Source organism: Bombina bombina, chromosome 7, assembly GCF_027579735.1.
Source record: "Bombina bombina isolate aBomBom1 chromosome 7, aBomBom1.pri, whole genome shotgun sequence".
NCBI lineage: Eukaryota > Metazoa > Chordata > Amphibia > Anura > Bombinatoridae > Bombina > Bombina bombina.
This window is the reverse complement of record NC_069505.1, coordinates 633,853,172-633,867,807: the sequence shown is the minus strand read 5'-3', so window position 1 is coordinate 633,867,807 and position 14,636 is coordinate 633,853,172. Positions and strand designations below refer to the sequence as shown.

The following is a 14,636-nucleotide window of genomic DNA, read 5'->3' as shown; positions in this document are numbered from 1 at the left end:
TGTGTGTGTGTACATTAGTATTTTTGTGTATGATGTGTATTAGTGTTTGTGTCTATTTGTGTCTGTGTGTATTTGTGTGTGTGTGTACATTTGTGTGTGTGTGTGTATACATGAGTATTTGTGTGTGCGTGTGTGTGTACATTTGTATTTGTGTGTGTGTTTGAACATGAGTATTTGTGTGTGTGTGTTTATGTGTATTTGTGTGTGTGTTCATGTGTATTTGTGTGTGCGTTCATGTGTGTGTGTGTGTCCATGTGTATTTGTGTGTGTACATGTTTATTGTTGTGTGTGATGTATATTATTTTTTGTGTCTGATTATTTGTGTCTATGTGTATTTGTGTGTGTGTATATATGTATATTTGGATTGTGTGTGTGTATTTGTGTGTGTACATGTGTATTTGTGTGTGTACATGAGTATTTTTGTGTGTGATGTATATTATTGTTTGTGTCTGTTTATTTGTGTCTATGTGTATTTGTGTGTGTGTCTATATGTATATTTGGATTGTGTGTGTGTATACACACATCTGTAACGCAGTATATAGTGATAAGTGTAGAAGCAGTATTGGTGTGTATCTATATACATAGGTGCTGCTTTGCATATATATGTGTATAGGTGTATGTCTGTATGTAGCAGTATTGGTGTGTATCTATATACATAGGTGCTGCTTTGCATATATATGTGTATAGGTGTATGTCTGTATGTAGCAGTATTGGTGTGTATCTATATACATAGGTGCTGCTTTGCATATATATGTGTGTAGGTGTATGTCTGTATGTACACATCTCACTATCAGTTTGGAAGATTACAGATATATCAGTGTGATTGAATAAATAGAGTTATAAGGTGCCAGTGTGTTTGTATGTGTGTATCTGTATGTACACAGGATTATCTATTTGTATACCTGTATTTATGTAGGTATATGTATATATAAACATGCACTTTATAGAGTAGCCTTGTAAACAAAGTGCCCCTTATAGAGGGTAGCCTTGTAAACAAAGTAAATATAGTGCCTGTAAATACAAAGTGCCCCTTATAGAGGGTAAATATAGCTCCTGTAAATACAAAGTGCCCCTTATAGAGGGTAAATATAGCTCCTGTAAATACAAAGTGCCCCTTATAGAGAGTAGCCTTGTAAACAAAGTAAATATAGCGCCTGTAAATACAAAGTTCCCCTTATAGAGGATAAATATAGCTCTTGTAAATACAAAGTGCCCCTTATAGAGGGTAAATATAGCTCTTGTAAATACAAAGTGCCCCTTATAGAGGGTAAATATAGCTCTTGTAAATACAAAGTGGGTTACCTATAGCTCCTACCAATATAAGATGCCCCTTATGGAGGGGTTACTTATAGCTTTTGTGAATACAAAGTGACCCTTATAGAGGGGTTACCTATAGCTCCTATTAATACAAAGTACCCCTTATAAAGGGGTTACCTATAGCTCCTGTCAGTACAAAGTGCCCCTTATAGAGGGGTTACCTATAGCTCCTATTAATACAAAGTACCCCTTATAAAGGGGTTACCTATTGTTCCTATCAATACAAGATGCCGCTTATAAAGGGGTTACTTATATAGCTCCTGTGAATACAAAGTGCCCCTTATAGAGGGGTTACCTATAGCTCCTGTCAGTACAAAGTGCCTCTTATTAAGGGTACCTATAGCTCCTGTTAGTACAAAGTGCCCCTTATAGAGGGGTTACCTATAGCTCCTGTCAGTACAAAGTGCCCCTTATAGTTCGGTTACCTATAGCTCCTGTTAGTACAAAGTGCCTCTTATAAAGGGTACCTATAGCTCCTGTTAGTACAAAGTGCCCCTTATAGAGGGGTTACCTATAGCTCCTGTCAGTACAAAGTGCCCCTTATAGTGGGGTTACCTATAGCTCCTATCAGTACAAAGTGCCCCTTATAGTGGGGTTACCTATAGCTCCTGGCAGTACAAAGTGCCTCTTATAAAGGGTACCTATAGCCCCTGTTAGTACCTGCTTATAACACTGCTGACAGACTGACACATTTTTTAGAGCAGCTGATTACTAAATAAGGTCACATGTCTATATGAATTTGAGATTTCCCTCATTTCCTCGTGCTGTTAGCACAGTTTGTTTTGGAGAACACCCAGGGACGGTCTCATCTGCCAGTCTTAAACAACTATCTGTTATACCCCAAACCAGCCAGGACTGTCTCTCTACCCATAATTATGCCCTGGGTACCCAGGAAATGGAGGTAGGTGGTATATGTAGGGTTGTGCAAGCATTGGTACACTATATACAGGTAGAACGTTGCTATACACAGGGCATTTATAGGTCTGTGCTGGAAGGCTGTTCCCTGTAACTACACAACCTTTTCCTCAGTATTCCTGTTATTTCATACATTCTAATAATGTGTCCCTGTGTTTGTTCTCTGTGTACCTAGCACCCATCTGCTGAATGTAAACAGTATAAAAACAGGCACAAGCCTCAGGACTATCACATTGCTTGTGATATTTAAATCCCTCTCTGTATTTGTCTACGACTCTATAGACTAACTGGGCTCAGTAGGTTCAGATCTCTAGTAACTGAAGTGTTTGGCATCTCCGCATCAGAAAGCTGATTCTCTTTTATGTGCCCCTGTTTTAGGTCCAGTGACACCTGTATTGTACATAATTATATAGGGGAGACTTTTATTTGTGGCACAATGCAGCCAGCGTCTAATGATTTCTCACATCTCTGTAGCGTATATGTACCTACTTGTTACTACTGATATCTGCCCGACTCAACAAACTGAAAAGATCTTGTACTAAAATACCAGTGAACCTGTTTGCTTTAAACTTGCAGGGTTCATAGGGACCGGGAATCTGAGCAGAAGTCCGCAGTGTAAGTTTATATACATGTGTGTGTTCTGATTTTATATGTGTGCTCTGATATATGTGTGTGCGTGTGTGTGTATGCATATATGTATGTACTGATATATGTGTGTGTGTGTTCTAATATATGTGTGCATATGTGTGTGTACTGATATGTGTGTGTGTACTGATATGTGTGTATGCTAATGTGTGTACTGATATATGTGTGTGTGTTCTAATATATGTGTGCATATGTGTGTGTACTGATATGTGTGTGTGTATGCTTATGTGTGTTCTGATGTATGTGTGTGTGAGTGCATATATGTGTGTACTGATATATGTGTGTATGCATATGTGTACTGATATATGTGTGTATACATATATGTGTGTACTGATATGTGTGTGTATGCATATGTGTACTGATATATGTGTGTATACATATATGTGTGTACTGATATGTGTGTGTATGCATATGTGTACTGATATATGTGTGTACTGATATGTGTGTGTGTATGCTTATGTGTGTTCTGATGTATGTGTGTGTGAGTGCATATATGTGTGTACTGATATGTGTGTATGCATATGTGTACTGATATATGTGTGTATACATATATGTGTGTACTGATATATGTGTGTATGCATATGTGTACTGATATATGTGTGTACTGATATGTGTGTGTATGCATATGTGTACTGATATATGTGTGTATACATATATGTGTGTACTGATATATGTGTGTATACATATATGTGTACTGATATATGTGTGTATGCATATGTGTACTGATATATGTGTGTATACATATATGTGTGTACTGATATATGTGTGTATACATATATGTGTACTGATATATGTGTGTGTATGCTTATGTGTGTACTGAAATATGTGTGTGTATGATTATGTGTGTTCTGATGTATGTGTGTGTGAGTGCATATATGTGTGTACTGATATATGTGTGTATACATATATGTGTACTGATATATGTGTGTGTATGCTTATGTGTGTATTGAAATATGTGTGTGTGTGCTTATGTGTGTTCTGATATGTGTGTGTGTGCATATACAGTATGTGTGTACTGATATGTGTGTACTGATATATGTGTGTGTGTATGCATATATGTGTGTGTACTGATATATGTGTGTGTATACTACTGATATATGTGTGTGTGTGTATGCATATGTGTGTACTGATATATGTGTGTGTATGCATATGTGTGTGTATGCATATGTGTGTACTGATATATGTGCTCCTGTGTGTATGCATATGTGTGTACTGATATATGTGTGTGTGTATACATATATGTGTGTACTGAGATGTGTGTGTATGCTTATGTGTGTTCTGATATATGTGTTTGTGTGCATATATGTGTGTACTGATATGTGTGTATACATATGTGTGTACTGATATATGTGTGTGTACTGATATGTGTGTGTATGCATATGTGTGTACTGATATATGTGTGTGTGTGTATGCATATGTGTGTACTGATATATGTGTGTGTATATACATATATGTGTGTACTGAGATGTGTGTGTATGCTTATGTGTGTTCTGATATGTGTTTGTGTGCATATATGTGTGTACTGATATGTGTGTATGCATATGTGTGTACTGATATATGTGTGTGTACTGATATGTGTGTGTATGCATATGTGTGTACTGATATATATGTGTGTGTGTGTGTGTGTGTATGCATATGTGTGTACTGATATATATGTGTGTGTGTGCTTGTGTGTGTGTATGCATATGTGTGTACTGATATATGTGTATGCATATGTGTGTACTGATATATGTGTGTGTGTATACATATATGTGTGTACTGAGATGTGTGTGTATGCTTATGTTTGTTCTGATATGTGTTTGTGTGCATATATGTGTGTACTGAGATGTGTGTGTATGCTTATGTGTGTTCTGATATATGTGTTTGTGTGCATATATGTGTGTACTGATATGTGTGTATGCATATGTGTGTACTGATATATGCGTGTGTACTGATATGTGTGTGTATGCATATGTGTGTACTGATATATGTGTGTGTGTGTGTGTGTGTGTATGCATATGTGTGTACTGATATATGTGTGTGTATATACATATATGTGTGTACTGAGATGTGTGTGTATGCTTATGTGTGTTCTGATATGTGTTTGTGTGCATATATGTGTGTACTGATATGTGTGTATGCATATGTGTGTACTGATATATGTGTGTGTACTGATATGTGTGTGTATGCATATGTGTGTACTGATATATATATGTGTGTGTGTGTGTGTGTGTATGCATATGTGTGTACTGATATATATGTGTGTGTGTGCTTGTGTGTGTGTATGCATATGTGTGTACTGATATATGTGTATGCATATGTGTGTACTGATATATGTGTGTGTGTGTGTATACATATATGTGTGTACTGAGATGTGTGTGTATGCTTATGTTTGTTCTGATATGTGTTTGTGTGCATATATGTGTGTACTGATATGTGTGTGTGTATGCATATGTGTGTACTGATATATGTATGTGTGTACTGATATGTGTGTGTGTGTATGCATATGTGTGTACTGATAAATGTGTGTGTGTATATACATATATGTGTGTACTGATATATGTGTGTGTATGCATAATATATGTGTGTGTATGCTTATGTGTGTTCTGATGTATGTGTGTGTGTGCATATGTGTGTACTGATATATGTGTGTGTATATACATAATGTGTGTACTGATGTGTGTGTGTATGCATATGTGTACTGATATGTGTGTGTATACATATATGTGTGTACTGATATGTGTGTGTGTATACATATATGTGTGTGTATGCTTATGTGTGTACTGATATGTGTGTGTGTATACATATATGTGTACTGATATATGTGTGTATGCTTATGTGTGTTCTGATGTATGTGTGTGTGTGCATATATGTGTGTACTGATATGTGTGTGTGTATGCATATGTGTGTACTAATATATGTGTGTGTATGCTTATGTATGTTCTGATGTATGTGTGTGTGTGCATATATGTGTGTACTGATATATGTGTGTGTGTATGCTTATGTGTGTACTGATATATGTGTGTGTGCATATATGTGTGTACTGATATATGTGTGTGTATGCATATATGTGTGTATGCATATGTGTGTACTGATATATGTGTGTGTGCATATATGTGTGTACTGATATATGTGTGTGTATGCATATATGTGTACTGATATATGTGTGTGTATGCATATATGTGTACTGATATATGTGTGTGTATGCATATATGTGTACTGATATATGTGTGTATGCATATATGTGTACTGATATATGTGTGTGTATGCATATATGTGTACTGATATATGTGCGTGTATGCTTATGTGTGTTCTGATGTATGTGTGTGTGTGCATATATGTGTGTACTGATATATGTGTGTGTGTATGCTTATGTGTGTACTGATATATGTGTGTGTGCATATATGTGTGTACTGATATATGTGTGTGTATGCATATATGTGTGTATGCATATGTGTGTACTGATATATGTGTGTGTGCATATATGTGTGTACTGATATATGTGTGTGTATGCATATATGTGTACTGATATATGTGTGTGTATGCATATATGTGTACTGATATATGTGTGTGTATGCATATATGTGTGTGTATGCATATATGTGTACTGATATATGTGTGTGTATGCATATATGTGTACTGATATATGTGTGTGTATGCTTATGTGTGATCTGATATATCTGTGCGTGTGTGGTATATGTGTGCATGTGTGTGTGTTCTGATATATGTGTGCATGTGTGTTCTGATATATGTGTACATGTGTGTATGCATATATGTGTGATCTGATATATGTGTGTATATGCATATATGTGTGTTCTGATATATGTGTGATCTGATATATGTGTGTATGCATATTTGTGTGATCTTATATATGTGTGTGTATGCATATATGTGTGCTCTGATATATGTGTGTGTATGCATATATGTGTGCTCTGATATATGTGTGTGTATGCATATTTGTGTGATCTGATATATGTGTGATCTGATATATTTGTGTGATCTTATATATGTGTGTGTATGCATATATGTGTGCTCTGATATATGTGTGCATATGTGTGTGATCTGATATATGTGTGCTCTGATATATGTGTTCTGATTTATGTGTGTATGCATATATGTGTGCTCTGATATATGTGTGCATGTGTGTGTTCTGATATGTGTGTGCTCTGATATATGTGTGCATATGTGTGTGATCTGATATATGTGTGCTCTGATATATGTGTTCTGATTTATGTGTGAATATGTGTGTGTATGCATATATGTGTGTTCTGATATATGTGTGCATGTGTGTGTTCTGATATGTGTGTGCATGTGTGTGTATGCATATATATATATGTGTTCTGATATATTTGTGTGTATGTGTGCATGTGTGTGTTCTGATATATGTGTGCTCTGATATATGTGTGCTCTGATATATGTGTGAAGTAAGTTTGTGCTAAGATTTCTACGTTGATATGCGCTTCTCAGCATTGTTGAAGCCTGATTCCTCTCAGAGTACAGCGAATGTCAGAGGGACGTGAAGGTAGTATCACTTATTTGAATACGATGATTTACCTAACGGAGGTCTATTTCATAGGTTCTCTGTTATCGGTCGTAGAGATTCATCTCCTACCTCCCTTTTCAGATCAACGATATACTCTCAATTTACTATTACCTCTACTGATAACTGTTTTAGTACTGGTTTGGCTATCTGCTATATGTGGATGGGTGTCTTTTGGTAAGTATGTTTTTATTACTTAAGACACTCTCAGCTATGGTTTGGCACTTTATGCATTTTTATAAAGTTCTAAATATATGTATTGTACTTATATTTGCCATGAGTCAGGTTCATGTATTTCCTTCTGCAGACTGTCAGTTTCATATTTGGGAAATATTAACATCTTTTAAAGAAAAAATTTTCTTACCTGGGGTTTAGTCTTTTTTCAATTGACTACTTCTTGCAAATTGCGGGCAGCATTAGGCCCGCGGGTATGTCAAATGCTAAACTTTATTGCGTCATTCTTGGCGCGAAAATATTTTTGGCATGGAAAAATACGTCTATGACGCAACTTCGTCATTTCCGGCGTCATACTTGACGCCGAGACCTTTCACACGGTTGCGTCATTAGTGACGCGAGTGTGTCATTTCCGGTTATTTTTGGCGCCAAAAAAGTTTACGTTACGTTGTGCGTCATACTTGGCTCCAAACTTTTTCATTATTTCAATACCCCATTCATGTTTGCCTCCTGCTTTCTTCTCTATCAAGAGCCCTATGCTTTTGCATTTTTTCCCATTCCTGAAACTGTCATTTAAGGAAATAGATAATTTTGCTTTATATGTTGTTTTTTATCTTACATTGTGCAAGATGTCTCAACCTGATCCTGCCTCAGAAGTTTCTGCTGGAACATTGCTGCCTGACATCGGTTCTACCAAAGCTAAGTGCATTTGTTGTAAAATTGTAGAAATTATTCCACCAAATGTCATTTGTAATAGTTGTCATGATAAACTTTTACATGCAGATAGTGTTTCCATCAGTAATAGTACATTGCCAGTTGCAGTTCCTTCAACTTCTAATGTGCATGATATACCTGTGGATTTTAAAGAATTTGTTTCTGAATCTATTATGAAGGCTTTGTCTGCATTTCCACCTTCTAATAAACGTAAAAGGTCTTTTAAAACTTCTCATTTAGCTGATGAAATTTCAAATGACCAACAACATAATAATTCATCCTCTTCTGCTGAGGATCTATCTGATTCAGAAGATCCTTCCTCAGATATTGACACTGACAAATCTACTTACTTATTTGAAATAGAGTATATGCGTTCTTTATGAAAAGAAGTGTTCATTACTTTGGATATTGAGGTAACCAGTCCTCTTGACGTTCAGTCTAATAAACGTTTAAATGCTGTTTTTAAACCTCCTGTGGTTTCTCCAGGGGTTTTTCCTATTCCTGAGGCTATTTCTGATATGATTTCTAAAGAATGGAATAAGCCAGGTACTTCTTTTATTCCTTCTTCAAGATTTAAAAAATTGTATCCTTTACCAGTAAAATCTATAGAGTTTTGGGAAAAAATACACAAAGTTGATGGGGCTATTTCTACTCTTGCTAAAAGTACGACTATTCCTATGGAAGATAGTACTTCCTTTAAGGATCCTTTAGATAGAAAGCTTGAATCTTATCTAAGGAAGGCCTATTTATATTCAGGTCATCTTCTTAGACCTGCAATTTCTTTAGCTGATGTTGTGGCTGCATCAACTTTCTGGTTGGAGAATTTAGCGCAACAGGAATTGGATTCTGACTTATCTAGCATCATTCACTTACTGCAATATGCTAATCATTTTATTTGTGATGCCATTTTTGATATTATCAAAATTGATGTTAGATCCATGTCTTTAGCTATATTAGCTATAAGAGTTTTGTGGCTTAAATCTTGGAATGCTGATATGACATCTAAATCTAGATTATTATCTCTTTCTTTCCAAGGTAATAATTTATTTGGTTCTCAGTTGGATTCTATTATTTCAACTGTCACTGGGGGAAAGGGAGTTTTTCTGCCTCAGGATAAAAAACCTAAGGGTAAATCTAAGGCTTCTAACCGTTTTCGTTCCTTTCGTCAGAATAAGGAACAAAAACTTAATCCTCCCCCCAAGGAATCTGCTTCCAATTGGAAGCCTTCCTCAAATTGGAATAAATCCAAGCCATTTAGGAAACCAAAGTCAGCCCCTAAGTCCGCATGAAGGTGCGGCCCTCATTCCAGCTCAGCTGGTAGGGGGCAGATTAAGGTTTTTCAAGGATATTTGGATAAAATCTGTCCAAAATCAATGGATTCAGAGCATTGTCTCTCAAGGGTATCGAATAGGATTCAGAGTAAGACCTCCTGTGAGAAGATTTTTTCTCTCACGTATCCCAGCAAATCCAGTAAAAGCTCAGGCTTTCCTGAAGTGTGTTTCAGACCTGGAGTCTTCAGGGGTAATCATGCCAGTTCCTCTTCAGGAACAAGGTTTGGGGTTTTATTCAAATCTATTCATTGTCCCAAAGAAGGAAAATTTATTCAGACCAGTTCTGGATCTGAAAATTTTGAATCGTTATGTAAGAGTACCAAATCTCAAGATGGTGACTATAAGGACTATTCTGCCTTTTGTTCAGCGAGGACATTATATGTCCACAATAGACTTGCAGGATGCATACCTTCATTTTCCGATTCATCCAGAACATTATCAGTTTCTGAGATTCTCTTTTCTAAACAAGCATTACCAATTTGTTGCTCTTCCATTTGGCCTAGCAACAGCTCCAAGAATCTTTTCAAAGGTTCTGGGTGCCCTACTCTCTGTAATCAGAGAACAGGGTATTGCGGTGTTTCCTTATTTGGACGATATCTTGGTACTAGCTCAGTCTTTACGTACTGCAGAATCTCACATGAATCAACTAGTGTCGTTTCTTCGGAAACATAGTTGGAGGATCAATTTACCAAAAAGTTTCTTGATTCCTCAGACAAGGGTCACCTTTTTAGGTTTCCAGATAGATTCAGTGTCCATGACTCTGTCTCTAACAGACAAGAGACGTTTAAAATTGGTTGCAGCCTGCCGGCGCCTTCAGTCTCAGTCATTCCCTTCAGTGGCTATGTGCATGGAAGTTTTAGGTCTCATGACTGCAGCATCGGACGCAATCCCCTTTGCTCGTTTTCACATGAGACCTCTACAGCTTTGTATGCTGAATCAATGGTGCAGGGATTATACAAAGATATCACAATTAATATCCTTGAATCCCAATGTACGACACTCTCTGACTTGGTGGTTAGATCACCATCGTTTAGTTCAAGGGGCTTCTTTTGTTCGCCCAACCTGGACTGTGATCACAACAGATGCAAGTCTTTCAGGTTGGGGAGCTGTTTGGGGATCTCTGACAGCACAAGGGGTTTGTGAAAAACAAGTTTAGAGTGAGTGCACCTGGTGAGTGTTAATATTGGGGAAATTGGTTTATATAACCACGCTCTAAACCCTACAAGTGTGACAGTCGTTCCTTCAAACGACTGTCAAAGAATGAAGTACAATAACCAAGGTGAGGGGAGCTAAAGGTATAATTTGTGGTGTTTGTATGTTACTGTGTAACCTAAATAAGAGTTTATGCTTATACGTTTTGATTGAAAAAATAATATATTTATTTTAAAACACTTTAAAACATTTTAAAACATGTGCATAATAAAAGTATAGAGCTCTATTACTTTAAGACATATAAAACAATATACCATATATAATTTGTAATAACAATACTGGAGGATAGAAAATAGTTGCTATAATATTGTACACTTTTTGCTTGCTTCTGTGGTCTAGAAAGTCTCTTTTGAGGCTTTAAAAGTTTCGTATTATTGTTATTCTGGTACTCACGATTTTGTCTTGAGTGTAAAAAGGCTTTTTAGCTTTTTAGCTTTATGGGGTCATAAAAAACCGTTGCGGAGGCAATATACGTTTGGAGTGATTACAGCCTTTAATTTGACAATCTTGCTTTTTTGCTTTTTGTGGCTTTGGAGATTAATAGGAACAAGTAGTAGATTTGTTTCTGTTTCCTTTGTTAGGAGTTACAAAGTTTTAAAAGAGGGTGATACAATGTATATCTCCATTGGCTGTGCTAAAGAAAAATCTTAGCCGTTTTATCGTTGTTGTGGTGCTTGAAAGTTCCTCGATGTTTAGCGGGGGTTCAATTTGAAATATCCGTTGGTCTCTGAGACTGTATACCCTATTTTTTGCTAGTATGGTGTTCAGGGTTTGCAGGAGTCTCTAAGAGGCTTATAGCGTTTGAAAATTCCTCGATCTTTAGCAGGAGTTTAATTAGGAATATCCGTTGGTCTCTGAGACTGTTTACCCTTATAATTTTGCTGGTAGGTGTTCAGGGTTTGCAGGAGTCTCTAAGAGGCAGTTCTGACTGTAGTGCGGTGTTTTGTTTTGCTTCTTTTGCGCTTATTATTTCAAGCGCTAGTTAGAGTTGAATCCGTTGAAGGGAAGATAGTTCTTATCCCACAGTGTGGGCATAAACTGTCAAAGAGGGTGCACACTCAGGTGGGCAGATCTACGCGTTTCGGCGGGTGCCTTTATCAAGATGCCTCTGAGAGTGTTCGCGGTCCTATTTAAAAAGGGGTAGGTAGGTCCTGATTGGTTAATTAGAGAATCTTTGTTGACCAATCTTTGTGCAGATATTTGAGCAGTGTGTTCGGTTACATTTTTAGCTGTAGTACAGATTTGTGAAATGATATGATAACGTCAGCTTGATTGAAAATTTTAACATATAAAGCTACTCATAATTTTCTAAACATAGTTGATCTGATTGTGTGTTTAGTTTGTGTGTGCGCCCTCTATAAGACATTATATAGTTGTAGGAAATAAACTATATAAAAAATTTTGTGAATAGGAAAAAATAAACTATATATAATTGTGAGTTGGAAAGAAGGGGGGGGGTGTTTGGACATATGTGATAACTTTGAATTTTTGCATCAGCATAACAATGCTTTAATTATTTTGCAGTTTTGTAGCTGAATGCTGTTAAAAGTTGCGACAAATTTCGAAACGATGATGTAATATGATATATTCCTCTTTGAATATATGTAAATATAGGAATGTTTAAATCTAAAAGTATTAGATCAGAAAGTTTAAATCAAACTCCATATTTAATCCATGTGGATATAAAGTTTTAAAGGAGTAAATATATTCCGCTTCTTTTCTAAGTAGGAGGTTTTCTAGATTTCCCCCTCTGGGATTAAGGAAAACTTTTTTGACTCCCCAATATTTCAGGTGGTGGATATTGCCATTATGATATTCAGTAAAATGTTTATATAGATTGGTGTTAGTTGATTTATGTTCGATATGGTGAAGGTGTTCTCTTATGCGGTCTCTAAGCATACGGCTAGTTTGGCCAAAGTATTGGTAACCACATAAACATTGTAAACAATAAATGACATTCTTATCTGAACATCGTATGATTTATTTGATGTTGATATATTGATTGTTATTGTTAAGAAACCTTCAACTTTTTCTTTGTTAAGATCGAATGTATTGGGGTTGTGGATTTCCTTATTTTTAAATTCACTTGGTGATAGTATGTTTTTCAGATTTTTTGCTTTCTTAAAAATGATGTCTGGATTATTTTTCAATCTATGTCCCAAAATTTGGTCATGTTTTATATAGTGCCAGTGTTTGTTTAAAATCTTTTTGATTTCATGATGTTGTGAGTTGTATTGCGTTATAAAAGGTATAAATAAGGGATCGTTTCTGTTTTGGTTAGGTTCTGATTTTTGTTTTGGTGCGAGTATCAAGTTCCTATCCATTTCTTTTACCTCTAATTGTGTTTTCTCCAAAGTGTGGATGTTATATCTTTTTTCAATGAATCTTTGTTTTAAGGTTTCTGATTGGGTGGAGTATTGATTAATATCTGAACAATTTTTCCTGATTCTGGTGAATTGATTTTTGGGGATATTTGTTTTCCATTTATTTAGGTGGCAGCTTTTATTGTGTATGTAGTTATTGGCATCTGTTTTTTTAAAAAAGGTTTTGGTTGTAATCATCATATTTTTAATTTCTATTTCAGTCCAAATAGTGAATTGAGTTTGTACTGAATTCATGAGTGAAATTAAGGCCTAGTATGTTGTTATTTAAGTCTTCTAGAAATAATTCTAGAAGTTCAGGTTCGCCTCTCCAAATTATAAATAGGTCATCTATATAGCGGTAATATAGCACAAGGTTCGCCCCCAGTTATGCTAATCTATTCATGGGTTATTTTGAACATAATTACATCAATTCTAGCCCATGGGGGGCGAACCTTGTGCTATATTACCGCTATATAGATGACCTATTTATAATTTGGAGAGGCGAACTTAAATAACAACATACTAGGCCTTAATTTCACTCATGAATTCAGTACAAATTCAATTCACTATTTGGACTTAGAAATAGAAATTAAAAATATGATGATTACAACCAAAACCTTTTTTAAAAAAACAGATGCCAATAACTACATACACAATAAAAGCTGCCACCTAAATAAATGGAAAACAAATATCCCCAAAAATCAATTCACCAGAATCAGGAAAAATTGTTCAGATATTAATCAATACTCCACCCAATCAGAAACCTTAAAACAAAGATTCATTGAAAAAAGATATAACATCCACACTTTGGAGAAAACACAATTAGAGGTAAAAGAAATGGATAGGAACTTGATACTCGCGCCAAAACAAAAATCAGAACCTAACCAAAACAGAAACGATCCCTTATTTATACCTTTTATAACGCAATACAACTCACAACATCATGAAATCAAAAAGATTTTAAACAAACACTGGCACTATATAAAACATGACCAAATTTTGGGACATAGATTGAAAAATAATCCAGACATCATTTTTAAGAAAGCAAAAAATCTGAAAAACATACTATCACCAAGTGAATTTAAAAATAAGGAAATCCACAACCCCAATACATTCGATCTTAACAAAGAAAAAGTTGAAGGTTTCTTAACAATAACAATCAATATATCAACATCAAAGAAATCATACGATGTTCAGATAAGAATGTCATTTATTGTTTACAATGTTTATGTGGTTACCAATACTTTGGCCAAACTAGCCGTATGCTTAGAGACCGCATAAGAGAACACCTTCACCATATCGAACATAAATCAACTAACACCAATCTATATAAACATTTTACTGAATATCATAATGGCAATATCCACCACCTGAAATATTGGGGAGTCAAAAAAGTTTTCCTTAATCCCAGAGGGGGAAATCTAGAAAACCTCCTACTTAGAAAAG

The 14,636-nt window shown here is 35.7% G+C and overlaps 1 protein-coding gene across 1 annotated transcript in view; it reads left to right on the top strand.

The window, feature by feature from the left end:
- EXOC3L2 (exocyst complex component 3 like 2) overlaps nt 1-14,636 on the top strand; it is a 100,398-nt gene that overhangs the window by 673 nt on the left and 85,089 nt on the right. The gene's annotated exons all lie outside the window — the stretch shown is intronic.